Source organism: Scyliorhinus torazame, chromosome 24 (genome assembly GCF_047496885.1).
Source record: "Scyliorhinus torazame isolate Kashiwa2021f chromosome 24, sScyTor2.1, whole genome shotgun sequence".
Taxonomy (NCBI): domain Eukaryota; kingdom Metazoa; phylum Chordata; class Chondrichthyes; order Carcharhiniformes; family Scyliorhinidae; genus Scyliorhinus; species Scyliorhinus torazame.
In genome coordinates, this window is record NC_092730.1 from 33,155,388 (window position 1) to 33,171,338 (window position 15,951).

The 15,951-nt window shown below is 45.9% G+C and overlaps 1 protein-coding gene and 1 long non-coding RNA gene across 3 annotated transcripts in view; both read left to right on the forward strand.

Moving 5' to 3' along the window:
- LOC140399989 (uncharacterized) overlaps nucleotides 1–8,187 on the forward strand; it is a 63,255-nt gene extending 55,068 nt beyond the window's left edge. Inside the window, exon 4 of the long non-coding RNA XR_011937940.1 lies at nucleotides 7,287–8,187. This is a non-coding gene — a long non-coding RNA (uncharacterized lncRNA). The remainder of the gene's footprint in view (nucleotides 1–7,286) is intronic.
- A 7,081-nt stretch (nucleotides 8,188–15,268) lies between these two features.
- Nucleotides 15,269–15,951, forward strand: part of LOC140399990 (histone H2B-like) — a 41,828-nt gene continuing 41,145 nt past the window's right edge. For both annotated transcript variants that reach the window (XR_011937942.1, XR_011937941.1), the window contains exons 1-2: nucleotides 15,269–15,334; nucleotides 15,674–15,750. The gene's annotated coding sequence lies outside the window, so the exon portion shown is untranslated. The remainder of the gene's footprint in view (nucleotides 15,335–15,673; nucleotides 15,751–15,951) is intronic.

Genomic DNA, 15,951 nt, shown 5'->3' on the forward strand with positions numbered 1-15,951 from the left:
ATAGTGAGGGTAAAACACACACACACACACCTGTAAGAGTAAATTATGTGTTATATAATCAGAGATACATAGTGAGAGTAAAACACACACACACCTTTAAGAGTAAAATATGTGTTATATATCACAGATACATAGTGAGGGTACAACACACACACACCTGTAAGAGTAAAATATGTGTTATATATCACAGATACACAGTGAGGGTAAAACACACACACACCTGTAAGAGTAAAATATGTGTTATATATCACAGATACATAGTGAGCATTAAACACACACACACACCTGTAAGAGTAAAATATGCGTTATATATCACAGATACATAGTGAGGGTAAAACACACACACACCTGTAAGAGAAAATATGTGTTATATATCACAGATACATAGTGAGGGTAAAACACACACACACCTGTAAGAGTAAAATATGTGTTATATATCACAGATACATAGTGAGCATTAAACACACACACACACCTGTAAGAGTAAAATAGGCATTATATATCACAGATACATAGTGAGGGTAAAACACACACACCTGTAAGAGTAAAATATGTGTTATATATCACAGATACATAGTGAGGGTAAAACACACACACACACACCTGTAAGAGTAAAATATGTGCTATGTATCACAGATACATAGTGAGGGTAAAACACACACACACCTGTAAGAGTAAAATATGTGTTATATATCACAGATACATAGTGAGGGTAAAACACACACACACCTGTAAGAGTAAAATATGTGTTATATATCACAGATACATAGTGAGGGTAAAACAAACACACACACACCTGTAAGAGTAAATTATGTGTTATATATCACACATACATAGTGAGGGTAAAACACACAGAATCCTGTAAGAGTAAAATATGTGTTATATATCACAGATACATAGTAAGGGTAAAACTCACACACACCTGTAAGAGTAAAATATGTGTTATATATCACAGATACATAGTGAGGGTAAAACACACACACACCTGTAAGAGTAAAATATGTGTTATATAATCACAGATACATAGTGAGGGTAAAACACACACACACACCTGTAAGAGTAAAATATGTGTTATATATCACAGATACATAGTGAGGGTAAAACACACACACACACCTGTAAGAGTAAAATTTGTGTTATATATCACAGATACATAGTGAGGGTAAAACACACACACACACCTGTAAGAGTAAAATATGTGTTATATATCACAGATACATAGTGAGGGTAAAACACACACACACACCTGTAAGAGTAAAATATGTGTTATATATCACAGATACACAGTGAGGGTAAAACTCACACACACCTGTAAGAGTAAAATATGTGTTATATATCACAGATATATAGTGAGGGTAAAACACACACACACACCTGTAAGAGTAAAATATGGGCTATATATCACAGATACATAGTGAGGGAAAAACACACACACCTGTAAGAGTAAAATATGTGTTATATATCACAGATACATAGCGAGGGTAAAACTCACGCACACACCTGTAAGAGTAAAATATGTGTTCTATATCACAGATAAATAGTGAGGGTAAAACACACACACACCTTTAAGAGTAAAATATGTGTTATATAATCACAGATACATAGTGAGAAAAAAACACACACACACCTGTAAGAGTAAAATATGTGTTATATATCACAGATACATAGTGAGGGTAAAACATACACACACACCTGTAAGAGTAAATTATGTGTTATATATCACAGATACACAGTGAGGGTAAAACACACACACACCTGTAAGAGTAAAATATGTGTTATATATCACAGATACATAGTGAGGATAAAACACACAGACTCCTGTAAGAGTAAAATATGTGTTATATATCACAGATACATAGTAAGGGTAAAACTCACACACACCTGTAAGAGTAAAATATGTGTTATATATCACAGATACATAGTGAGGGTAAAACACACACACCTGTAAGAGTAAAATATGTGTTATATATCGCAGATACAGAGTGAGGGTAAAACACACTCACACCTGTAAGAGTAAAATATGTGTTATATATCACAGATACATAGTGAGGGTAAAACTCACACACACCTGTAAGAATAAAATATGTGTTATATATCACAGATACATTGTGAGGGTAAAACTCACACACACACTCCCAAACACACTGTCTCATTCACACACACACACCCAAACACACAGTCTCACTCACACACACACTCCCAAACACATTGTCTCACTCACACACACACTCCAAAACACACTGTCTCACTCACACACACACTCCCAATCACACTGTCTCACTCACACACACTCCCAAACACACTGTCTCACTCACACACACACTCCCAAAAACACTGTCTCACTCACACACACACTCCCAAACACATTGTCTCACTCACACACACACTCCCAAAACACACTGTCTCACTCACACACACTCCCAAACACACTGTCTCACTCACACACACACTCCCAAACACACTGTCTCATTCACACACTCACTCCCAAACACACTCCCAAACACACTGTCTCACTCCCAAACACACTGTCTCACTCTCACACACACACTGCCAAACACACTGTCTCACTCACACACACACTCCCATACACACTGTCTCACTCACAAACACACTCCCAAACACACGGTATCACTCCCAAACACACTGTATCACTCACACACACACTCCCAAACACACTGTCTCACTCACACACACACTCCCAAACACACTATCTCACTCACACACACACTCCCAAACACACTGTCTCACTCACACACACACACACTCCCAAACACTATCTCACTCACACACACACTCCCAAACACACTGTCTCACACACACACACATTCCCAAACACACTGTCTCACTCACACACACACTCCCAAACACACTGTTTCACTCACACACACACTCCCAAACACACTGTCTCACTCACACACACACTCCCAAACACACTGTCTCACTCACACACACACACTGCCAAACACACTGTCTCACTCACAAACACACTCCCAAACACACTGTCTCACTCACACACACACTCCCAAACACACTGTCTCACTCACAAACACACTCCCAAACACACTGTCTCACTCACAAACACACTGTCTCACTCATACACACACTCCCAAACACACTGTCTCACTCACACACACTCTCCCAAAGACACTGTCTCACTCACAAACCCACTCACAAACACACTCCCAAACACACTGTCTCACTTATACACACTCCCAAACACACTGTCTCACTCCCAAACACACTGCCAAACACACTGTCTCACTCACACACACACTCCCAAACACACTGTCTCACTCACACACACACTCCCAAACACACTGTCTCACTCACACACACACTCCCAAACACACTGTCTCACTCACAAACACACTGTCTCACTCACACACACACTCCCAAACACACTGTCTCACTCACACACACTCTCCCAAAGACATTATCTCACTCACAAACACACTCCCAAACACACTATCTCACTCACACACACACTCCCAAACAAACTGTCTCACTCACACACACACTCCCAAACATACTGTCTCACTCACACACACACTCCCAAACACACTGTCTCACTCACAAACACACTCCCAAACACACTGTCTCACTTACACACACTCCCAAACACAGTCTCACTCCCAAACACACTCCCAAACACACTGTCTCACTCCCAAACACTGTCTCACTCACACACACACACACTCCCAAACACACTGTCTCACTCACACACTCCAAAACACACTGTCTCACTCACGCACACACTCCCAAACACACTGTCTCACTCACAAACACACTCCCAAACACACTGTCTCACTCACACACTCACTCCCAAACACACAGTCTCACTCACACACACACTCCCAAACACACTGTCTCACTCACACACACACTCCCAAACACACTGTCTCACTCCCAAACACACTGTCTCACTCACAAACACACTGTCTCACTCACACACACACTCCCAAACACACTGTCTCACTTACACACACTCCCAAACACACTATCTCACTCCCAAACACACTCCCAAACACACTGTCTCACTCCCAAACACTGTCTCACTCACACACACTCCCAAACACACTGTCTCAATCACAAACACACTCCCAAACACACTGTCTCACTCCCAAACACACTCCCAAACACACTGTCTCACTCAAAAACACATTCCCAAACACACTGTCTCACTCACACACACACTGCCAAACACACTGTCTCACTCACACACACTATCCCAAACACAATTTCTCACTCACACACACACTCCCAAACACACTGACTCACTCACGCACACACTCCCAAACACACTGTCTCACTCGCACACACTCCCAAACACACTGTCTCACTCACACACACACTCCCAAACACACTGTCTCACTCCCAAACACTGTCTCACTCACACACACTCCCAAACACACTGTCTCACTCACAAACACACTCCCAAACACACTGTCTCACTCACACACTCACTCCCAAACACACAGTCTCACTCACACACACACTCCCAAACACACTGTCTCACTCACACACACACTCCCAAACACACTGTCTCACTCCCAAACACACTGTCTCACTCACAAACACACTGTCTCACTCACACACACACTCCCAAACACACTGTCTCACTTACACACACTCCCAAACGCACTATCTCACTCCCAAACACACTCCCAAACACACTGTCTCACTCCCAAACACTGTCTCACTCACACACACTCCCAAACACACTGTCTCACTCACAAACACACTCCCAAACACACTGTCTCACTCCCAAACACACTCCCAAACACACTGTCTCACTCAAAAACACATTCCCAAACACACTGTCTCACTCACACACAAACTCCCAAACACACTGTCTCACTCCCAAACACACTGTCTCACTCACACACACACTGCCAAACACACTGTCTCACTCACACACACTATCCCAAACACAATTTCTCACTCACACACACACTCCCAAACACACTGACTCACTCACGCACACACTCCCAAACACACTGTCTCACTCGCACACACTCCCAAACACACTGTCTCACTCACACACACACTCCCAAAAACACTGTCTCACTCACACACACACTCCCAAACACACTGTCTCACTCACACACACACTCCCAAACACACTGTCTCACTCACACACACACTCCCAAACACACGGTCTCACTCACACACACACTCCCAAACACACTTTCTCACTCACACACACATTCCCAAACACACTGTCTCACTCACACACACACTCACAAACACACTGTCTCACTCCCAAACACACTGTCTCACTCACACACCCACACAGCAGTAAGCAGTAAAATATTCATTATATATCACAGAGAGACAGTGAAGTTAACACATACACACAGATAGAGTCATAGATAGACGATGACTCTGTCTTATAATAATCTTTATTGTCACAAGTAGGCTTACATTAACACTGCAATGAAGTTTCTGTGAAAAGCCCCTCGTCACCACATTCTGGCGCCTGTTTGGGTACAGGGAGGGAGAATTCAGAATGTCCAAATTACCTAACAGCTCGTCTTTCGGGACAATCGACCTATGAGTGTGTGTGGTAACCTCTGTGATAGTAACCACTGTCTCTCTGCGATATATATTGAATATTCTACTGCTTATTGCTCAGTAACTGGTGTGTGAGAGAGAGAGAGAGAGTGCGTGTGTATGAGAGATCGTGTGAGAGAGAGAGTGTAAGTTTGTGTTAACCCTCACTGTCTCTGTGCTATATAACTCGTATTTCACTCTCTCTCACACATTCTCTTTCACACACACTCATACACTCTCTCTTCACACACACACACACACACCAGTAACTGAGTGGTAAAATATGCTTTATATATCATAGAGGGACAATGAGAGACAGTGTGACACACACTCACTATTTCTCTGGCAAACACTAACTCTCACACACACTCATTCTCTCACACTCCTAGTCCCTCTCTCTCAGACTGCCTCACACATGGACACACCAGTCACTGAGCAGTAAGCAGTTAAATATGTGTTATATATCGCAGAGGGACAGTGAGGGTAAAACACACTCTCGCCACTCTCACACTGAAGTAACTGAGCAGTAAGCAGTAAAATATATTATATATGATAGCCAGATAGTGAGGATAAACACACTCGCACACCAGTAACTGAGCAGTAAAATATGTGTGAAATATCACAGAGACAATGAAGGTAAAACACACACAAACTCACGCAGACTATTTCTCACACTCATACACTCTTGCAGACATAGTGACACATTCCCTCGCACACACTTCCTCACACACACTCACATATTCACAAACTTTGATATTCACACACTCTTTGACACAACAGTAACTGAGCAGTAAGCAGTAAAATATGCATCATATATCACAGAGACCGTGATGGTAAAACACACTCTCTCTCTCACAGACACACACACCCCAGTAACAGAGCAGCAAGAGTAAAATATTTGTTACATATCAAAGAGTGACAATGTAAAATACAGAGGCTCACTCGCTCACACACGCACTCTCTCACACACACCCACTCTCTCACAAACACACTCACACACACATCCACTCTCTCTCTCTCACACACCAACCCTCTCGCACACACCCACTCTCTCTCACACACCCACTCTCTCTCACACACACCCACTCTCTCACACACACCCACTCTCTCCCAAACACACACCCACTCTCTCTCACACACACACCCACTCTCTCTCACACCCACCCACTCTCTCTCACACACACCCGCTCTCCACACACACCCACTCTCTCTCACACACACCCACTCTCTCACACCCACCCACTCTCTCTCACATGCACCCACTCTCTCTCACACACACCCACTCTCTCACACACACACCCACTCTCTCACACACACCCACACTCTCTCACACACACCCACTCTCTCTCACACCCACCCACTCTCTCACACACACCCACACTCTCTCACACACACACCCACACCATTTTCACTTGCCTTTAATGTGACAGGTGAGCCTGCTTGGTCCCCACGATCTCACTTGCTTTGTTATTCAATGTTACATTTCTGATAATGACTTCAGCTGATGATTGAAGATCTCACTGCATCCGTTGAAAAAAATTACAGAGGTTTGTCCTGGAACTCGCCCTGCTTACTCTTCAAACGTCTTTGACATTTTGAGGGTTTTAAACATTCATTTGCCAGTAATTCCCTGTATGTAACACCCAGGAAATTTGACTCCTGATTGCAGTGGCACAATTTATAAACCCACCCCTCAAATACTCATCATTGTGCTGCTTTGTTCCTGTTTTCAGCTTCTTCATGGGTTGTTCACCAGAGGCCCTGGAGTTCACTCCAGCACTGCTGGCAGCTGCAAAATGGAGGAATCTCTCTCGGCCCCAGAACACGTGATGTCAGCATACGGGTCGTGTGACCTGCTCGCTGGCGCCGCCTCCGGTGGGAGGACTCCAGAATTTGCTGAACAAAACAGGCCCGGGACAACGCACTGACATCAGGAGGAGCCAGTCCAACTTGCTGGGCTCCGGACCTGCGCACTACTTGATAAGAGACACATGCGCGGAATGGCCGACAATCTCAAACGTCCATCATGGTTGGCATTTGTAAACACTAGTCGTGACCATTGGCCATTCCTTCCGCGATCTGGATAACTACCACCCTCCTGAAACCTTCCCGAGATCCACCCACAGGTCACGACCCTGAGCTTGAAACCTCCGGGCCGATGGTATCCTTGTCTCTATTCGCCGAGGCACAGAGTTTAAGAAAAGGCAGGTTATGCAGGAACTGTATAAAACATTGGTTAGGCCTCAGCTAGAGTAATACTCACACACACACTGTATCAGACAGTGAGTAAATCCCACACTCACACACTGTATCAGAGAGTGAGTAAATCCCACACTCACACACTGTATCAGAGTGAGTAAATCCCACACTCACACACTGTATCAGAGAGAGTAAATCCCACACACACACTGTATCAGAGAGTAAGTAAATCCCACACTCACACACTGTATCAGAGTGAGTAAATCCCACACTCACACACTGTATCAGAGAGAGTAAATCCCACACACACACTGTATCAGAGAGTGAGTAAATCCCACACTCACACACTGTATCAGAGAGTGAGTAAATCCCACACTCACACACTGTATCAGAGAGTGAGTAAATCCCAAACTCACACACTGTGTCACAGAGTGAGTAAATCCCACACTCACACTCTGTATCAGAGAGTGAGTAAATCCCACACTCACACTGTATCAGAGAGTGAGTAAATCCCACACTCTCACACTGTATCAGAGAGTGAGTAAATCCCACACTCACACACTGTATCAGAGAGTGAATAAATCCCACACTCACACTCTGTATCAGAGAGTGAGTAAATCCCACACTCACACACTGTATCAGAGAGTGAATAAATCCCACACTCACACACTGTATCACAGAGTGAGTAAATCCCACACTCACACTCTGTATCAGACAGTGAGTAAATCCCACACTCACACACTGTATCAGAGAGTGAGTAAATCCCACACTCACACACTGTATCAGAGAGTGAGTAAATCCCACACACACACTGTATCAGAGAGAGAGTAAATCCCACACTCTCACACTGTATCAGAGAGTGAGTAAATCCCACACTCACAAACTGTATCAGAGAGTGAGTAAATCCCACACTCTCACATATTACAAGACACTCACAGTTCCTGAATGAATCCCACACTCCCGCACAGTCTCTCTGTGCTGAAGGGTCCCTCTCACCGACAGCCAGGTGACTTTTCCCGGTGGATCTTTACACACTGACAAACTGGGACTGGAGCCATTCTTTCTGAAATGTATTCCTTGTTTGTAATATGATTGCCATGATGTGGAGATGCCGGCGTTGGACTGGGGTGAGCACAGTACGAAGTCTTACAACACCAGGTTAAAGTCCAACAGGTTTGTTTCGATGTCACTAGCTTTCGGAGCGCTGCTCCTTCCTCAGGTGACTAAATCCTCACAGACTGTATCAGAGCATAAGTGTATTCCACACACACACTGTATCAGAGAGTGAGTACACCGGAGGAAGGAGCAGCGCTCCGAAAGCTAGTGACATCGAAACAAACCTGATGGACTTTAACCTGGTGTTGTAAGACTTCGTACTGTAATATGATTGTAATCTGAGGTTTATGATTGGTGCAAAATCCTAATTCTGATTCGTCTGTTTTTATATCCAGTCAAATAAACGGAACATAACTGGTTGTCCTCATGCTCACAATGTCCAATCACAATCATTCCTTTCCCCATTCCTCATTAGCATAGATGTGAGGCTCTGTCTATTTAATCAGCGCTCGGAAGAGGTTTGCTTTATTTCTGGGTGATATTGACGATGGCTGACGAGAAGAAACCAACATCGAAACCAGCTTCCAAGAAGGGAGCCAAGAAAGTCATTAAGAAACCGGCAGTAAAGGGCGGTAAGAAGCGGCGAAGGTCGAGGAAGGAGAGTTACTCCATCTACATCTACAAAGTAATGAAGCAGGTTCATCCCGACACCGGCATCTCCTCCAAGGCCATGAGCATCATGAACTCGTTCGTCAGCGATATTTTCGAGCGCATCGCGGGTGAGGCTTCCCGCCTGGCCCATTACAACAAGCGCCACACCATCAGCTCCCGGGAGATCCAGACCGCCGTGCGCCTGCTGCTGCCCGGGGAACTGGCCAAGCACGCCGTGTCGGAAGGGACAAAGGCGGTGACCAAGTACACCAGCTCCAAGTAAAACTGTTCTCAAACTCATCAAACCCAACGGCTCTTTTAAGAGCCACTCACAACTTCTGGAAAGCAGCCAAACCATAATTTTTTAAATTACTGGTTTATTTCTATTGTGAATAGCCAAACCTGTTTTAATAGCGTTTCACTAGAACAACATCCTGTGTAATGCCGAGTTATCGTCCTGTCGATCTTTGTGTCTTGTCTATAAAGTCCCATCATTTAGTTACTGCTCGGTGACTCTTTGGCCTCTGACTCGTTCATACTCGGCGCTGCAGCTGGATTTGGAGAGAATAGAAGTCCAAAACCTCCTTTTGCATTTATGTTCGGGTTTCCTCTCAATAATCGATCAGTTTATTTGGAGCACCCCGGTGGTGGGAAAACTCCATTTCAATACTGACACTAGCTCCAAACTGCTCACTCCACTTTTAACACTGAGGAAGCGGGAGCAGTCTACAATGGGAACAAATGTTATTGTTTGCAGATGGCTCTAAATTAGACACTGCCGACGGCTGAGAGCGTTTTAAACACCAGCCGGATTAAACCTGTGGAGTCAGTTAACGTTTCGGATCTAAATGTCCCTTCTACAGATCTTAAACGTTTCTCTCCACAGATTCTCCCAGATATGCTGAGTTTTTCCAGCATTTTCTCATTAATTCACATTTGCAGCATCCGCATTATTTTGCTTTAATTTATTTTGGGTTTGTTCTGTTCGAGAGAAAACCTGAAATCAGAAACTGACCGATAAAGGGAAACTGGACTCGGGAAAGAGAGAAAATCCAACAATCTTATACTCAAAACTCAAATGATTTATTCACATGTTTTACGGTCCCTGTTTAATTTGATCTCTTATCTTTTCGCGCTCTTTTAAGCTTTAAAATAAATATTCGGTTGGAATCGGAACATTTGGCGCCCAAACTTTCCGCCCTGAGCACCGTGGAGTCTCCTGATTGGTGCTTCAAACAGACATCTGATTGGTCAGTTTTTGCCAGGCTCCGCAATGTTGTTCACATAACCAATCAGCAATGTGTGCACCGCCATTCCTCCTGAAGCTATAAGAGAAGTGAATGTGGGCGGGTTTCCTCATTCTGTGTGAAAGTGTTTGTGAGATTGGGACAATGTCTGGAAGAGGAAAGACCGGCGGTAAAGCTCGGGCCAAGGCCAAGTCTCGCTCCTCCCGGGCTGGACTGCAGTTCCCGGTGGGTCGTGTTCACAGGCACCTGAGAAAGGGCAACTATGCCCAGCGTGTGGGGGCCGGAGCCCCGGTCTATCTGGCTGCTGTGCTCGAGTATCTGACCGCTGAAATCCTCGAGCTGGCCGGCAACGCGGCCCGGGACAACAAGAAGACCCGCATCATCCCCAGACACCTGCAGCTGGCCGTCCGCAACGACGAGGAGCTCAACAAGCTGCTGGGAGGGGTGACCATCGCTCAGGGCGGGGTGCTGCCTAATATCCAGGCCGTGCTGCTGCCCAAGAAAAGCAGCGCTGGCGCCGGCAAGAAGTGAAGCGACCATTCTTTAACCTAATAACCCAAAGGCTCTTTTCAGAGCCACTCACTTTATCTGAAAAAGGGTGACCTGTTCTCGATCCGCTTAGTGCCGTGTTTGTGAGAATTTCCCAGAGGCTTCCGGCTGGAATGAGCTTCCCCTGTATTGTTGGTATTTACCGGGGGACGGCAATTTTTAGCGGGCAGGCTTTCCTAAACTGACCATTTATGTGCAATGGGGTTTCAGATTTCATTCCCGCTCTCATTACAATATTCACTATGTGCGGTTCAGGTCTGACTTGGGAGAAAGCTGTTGTGATTCAGACTCTACAGCAGGTTCATGTCACCTTGGAATGTGAAAAGAGAGATCAATGATGGGAAATATTGGTCTATTTTAACGCTACACTGCCTCCTTACTCGTAAACCTGCTCGGTACATTATGCTGCTGCCATTCTCAGGTCAGTGCTCTCAATGTGAGGATTTGGGCGGCTCTTAAAAGAGCCTTTGTGTTTTGTTAAATTGTCAAATGGATTTCCTCAGCCGCCGAATCCATAGAGAGTGCGGCCCTGGCGTTTGAGAGCGTAAACCACATCCATGGCGGTGACGGTCTTGCGCTTGGCGTGTTCAGTGTAGGTGACGGCGTCCCTGATCACATTCTCCAGGAAAACCTTCAGCACCCCGCGAGTCTCCTCATAGATCAAACCCGAGATGCGCTTGACGCCGCCACGGCGAGCCAGGCGGCGGATTGCTGGTTTGGTGATGCCCTGGATATTATCACGAAGCACTTTGCGGTGCCGCTTTGCTCCACCTTTACCCAGTCCTTTGCCTCCTTTCCCTCTGCCAGACATGATGCTTGTTCAGTCAAATCGCTGCTGAATGAGAGACGAGCTGCTGCTCTTTCCTTTATTATACAGCCCGCCCCGACCTGACTGAGAAAGAGAGGCGGGGAGCTGACTGAGTGACAGACAGAGCAGTGAAATGTCTTTGATCAGCCAGCTCCTCCTCCTGCCTGCTCCAACCCACATTTTATATTCCAAACAGAAGTGAAAAGAGCGCGCTGAACAACACGTACAACTGCAACATGATGGGCTGCACAGTGGTCAGCACTGCTGCCTCACAGCGCCAGGGACCCGGGTTCACTCTGACCCTGACATTCTGTGTCTGTGTGGGTTTCCTCCCACAAAGATACGCAGATTCGGTGGATTGGCCATGCTAAATTAACCCTTTGTGTCTCGGGGTGTGTGTTAGGTGGAGTTGCGAGGGAGTGGGCCTGGGTAGGTTTGCTCTTTCAGAGAGTCGCTGTGGACTCGATGGACTGAATGGCCTTCTGCACTCAAGTAATTATATGGGAAGGATCTCGGTGTTGCTGGACGTGGCGCAGGTCTGGCCCATTCCCCAGTCCTGCGCGCAGCAGTCACCCGAGTCATCATCAGGTTCATCTGGAGATCACAGGGACCCATATACAAACAGAAGGGACAGCATGTACAAATCTCTGGAAAATGGAGGGAGAAACATACACAAGGCCGGCCTCCCCGATGTTCACCTTTGTGTGTGACTACATCAAGCTGTGCGTGTACCCCCAGTACACAAACACCAAGTGTCACTACGTACTGAGGTTCTACCTGCCCCCGGTGTTACGAACGATGTGTCTGGCCTCATTGCCGCAGGATGCTCTGGTAGTTGGACCATGTCGTAACACCTGTCCCTCATGGAAACATTTGTTCAGGAAAACACCTCTGACCACAAGGCGATCAAGCAGTGGTCTGCACGTAATGTCCTCGAGGCCCTTATGGAAAAAGAGACGGTGGATCATGTCAGATGGTTCCCCTGAGCAGACTCTCAGAGGCATCTGGCAGATCATCTCATCACCAGAACTTTCAAACACGCACCAAGCCCCAGCTTGGCTGGTGGTGAGCAGGGCTCTCCCGGCAGATCCTTCATGCACTCCCGAAGTCTCAACGCCGTCACACGCTGCCCTCGAAGTGGCTGGGGGGGGGGGGGGTGGGGGGGAGGCGCGAAATGGTCACTCACCTCCATGTGGAATGTGCCTTTCCAAATAAGGTCTGGAGAGTGAAAGTTCATGGATGACACCAAGGTTGGTGGGAGCGGCAGAGAGTGTTGAGGATTGTCAGAGGATACAGCAGGACATACAAAGGATGGAGACTTGCGCAGAGAAATGGCAAATGGAGTTTAATCTGGACAAATGGGAGGTAATGCATTTTGGTAGGTTTAACATAGAGGGGAAATATACCGTAAATGGCAAAACTCTTAGGAATATAGAAAGTCGGAGAGATCTGGACACGCAGGTCCACAGATCTTTGAAGGTGGCAATGGAAGTGGACAAGGTTGTCAACAAAGCAGACGGAATGCCAGCTTTCATTGGACGGGGCATTAAATATAAAAACTGGCAAGTTATGCTACAGCTGTACAGAACCTTGGTAAGGACGCAAATGGAATATTGTGCACAATTCTGGTCGCCACCTTACCAGAAGGCTGTGCAGGCTTAGGAGAGGATGTAGAGGAGGTTTATCAGGCTGTTGCCTGGTCTGGAAAGTGAGCTTTATGGAGAGGCTGAATAGACTCGGACTGTTTTCATTAGAAAGACGGAGATGTGATCTGATAAAGGCCGACCAAATTATGAGCGGCATGGATAGAGTGAATGGGCAGGCAATCTTTCCCAGGGTGGAGGGGCCAGTCACCAGGGGGCATAGATTTAAGGTGTACAGGGTAAAGTTTACAGAGGATGTGCGAGGCAGGTTTTTTTACACAGACAGTGGGGAGAGCATGGACCGCGTTGCCAGGGGAGGTTGTGGAAGCAGCTGCATTACTGCGGTCAAAAATCATCTTGACAAACACATGGATCGGATGGGTAGAGAGGGATACGGCACAAGGAAGTGCTGAGGGTTTTGGCAAAGTTTGGTATCATGACCGGTACAGGTTTGGACGGCCGAAGGTCCTGCTCCTGTGCTGTATTGTTCTTTGTTTGAGAGATGCAGTGGGATTTGTCCAGGTTCAGCCCGAGCAGCTCTGTGACACAGGAATCTGTGCTCTACGGGCTATTCCCAGGGGGACACACTGAGACAAACATCAACTGCTGCTGGAGGATCATAAACTCGGTGAAAGACTCTCTTTGGTCTGCCTGTAACCTGTTGATCTTCCAGGGTAAAGAATTGTCCTCGACTGAGTGTTGCAGACTGGCACATTCCAAAGTCCAGGACTCAGTGTTGAGGGACGCACTCAAGCTTGGGGTACCCGGCACCAAGGCTCAATGGGGAAAGGCCACTGTGTAAGTTCTTGCAGCAAATGTACACCAAGAGGCTGGTAACCGGGTAAAACCCCTCGGTCTGTGTGAGTAACACTAAAGAGGGGCTGGTAACTGTGTAAAATCCACCTCGTATGTGTGATTAACACGAAATGTTTAAAATTATTGAAGCTTTACAGGGTGGAACATGACTGATGTAAATATTTTGAGAAGAATTGTAATGTAAATATTGAAATGTGTGTAATGTCCTCATTATCTCACTGAAGAAATTCAAGTAAATCTGGACCTCTGGAGAAAATGTAAATATTATTGTACAAAACGATGTTATTGTGATGACAATTTGAAATGTTTGACCATGTTTATTTCAAGGGATTTTATAAATAAAGTATATTTTTGAAAATAACTTGTGTGCTTCTATGAAAAATGAAGTCAGTCAGTGAAATGGTAGTTTGCAGAAAGTGTGAGTTTGAGGGGCTGAGTGACAGTGTAATAACAAACAAGCTGCAGGCAATGACTGCAAATTGAATATCTTGTTGGGACAAACACACAGCTACAAAAGGTGACTGGTTGAGCCCGAGGGCACAGGGCCACTTGCAGCCACACACACACAGTCCCCCCAACACGGGCTCTGTAGGAGGTTTTGCTCTCTATGCGATGACAGTGAAATGGGGAATACTCCCATTGATTCTCAACGCGGAATTGCTTGGGGATCTGCGCATGCCCGGCGTAACCGCTTGCCTGTCGTCATTCCGAGATTTAGAGCGCATGCGCAGCCCCTCTCCCGCACACTCCATTTGGTCAGTGAGTGGAATCGCTTTGTTGAAACTGAGGGAAATGTCAATGTCAGAGCCCAGGTCAGCGAGGAAACAGCGTTCTCATTGCAGCAGCACCTCCATTTGGGAGTGTGAGGAAAGAGGCTCAGAGATCATTACTGACTCGGGGGGAGTTCAGTGAGAATCGGGGGCTGTTTGCAAGAGGCGCAGCGGAGCACGATCTTGTTCCGGGACTTGCAGTGAGCGGGGGGAAGGGAGAGCTCTTTCTGGGCCTGGCTTATTTGTCTGATTCTGGGTTAGGATTTGGAGAGTATTTTCTTTATTTTACTGATTATCAGTTGAAAGAATGGATTGATCTATCATTGACCTCATCTGACCCTAACTTACAAGAAATTTGTTTTCTTCTTCCTCGTTCAACAGACGAAAAGATGAGTTCCAAGATGGTGATGATGATTCCTCAGCAACGTGAATGTGCAGCCGTCTCCTTCTAACTGACTGTAAGTACAATATTAATGCAACATTGCAGAGACACAAACACAACATCAGCTCCACCGTCACTGAGCAGAAGCAGTCAGATTCGCAGAGACCTCAAGTCCCAGATGAACATGTCCAATCCAACAGTCCTCTTTATCCAATTGAAGAAATTCAAGTAAATCTGGACTTCTGGAGAAAATGTAAATATTATTTACAGATACACG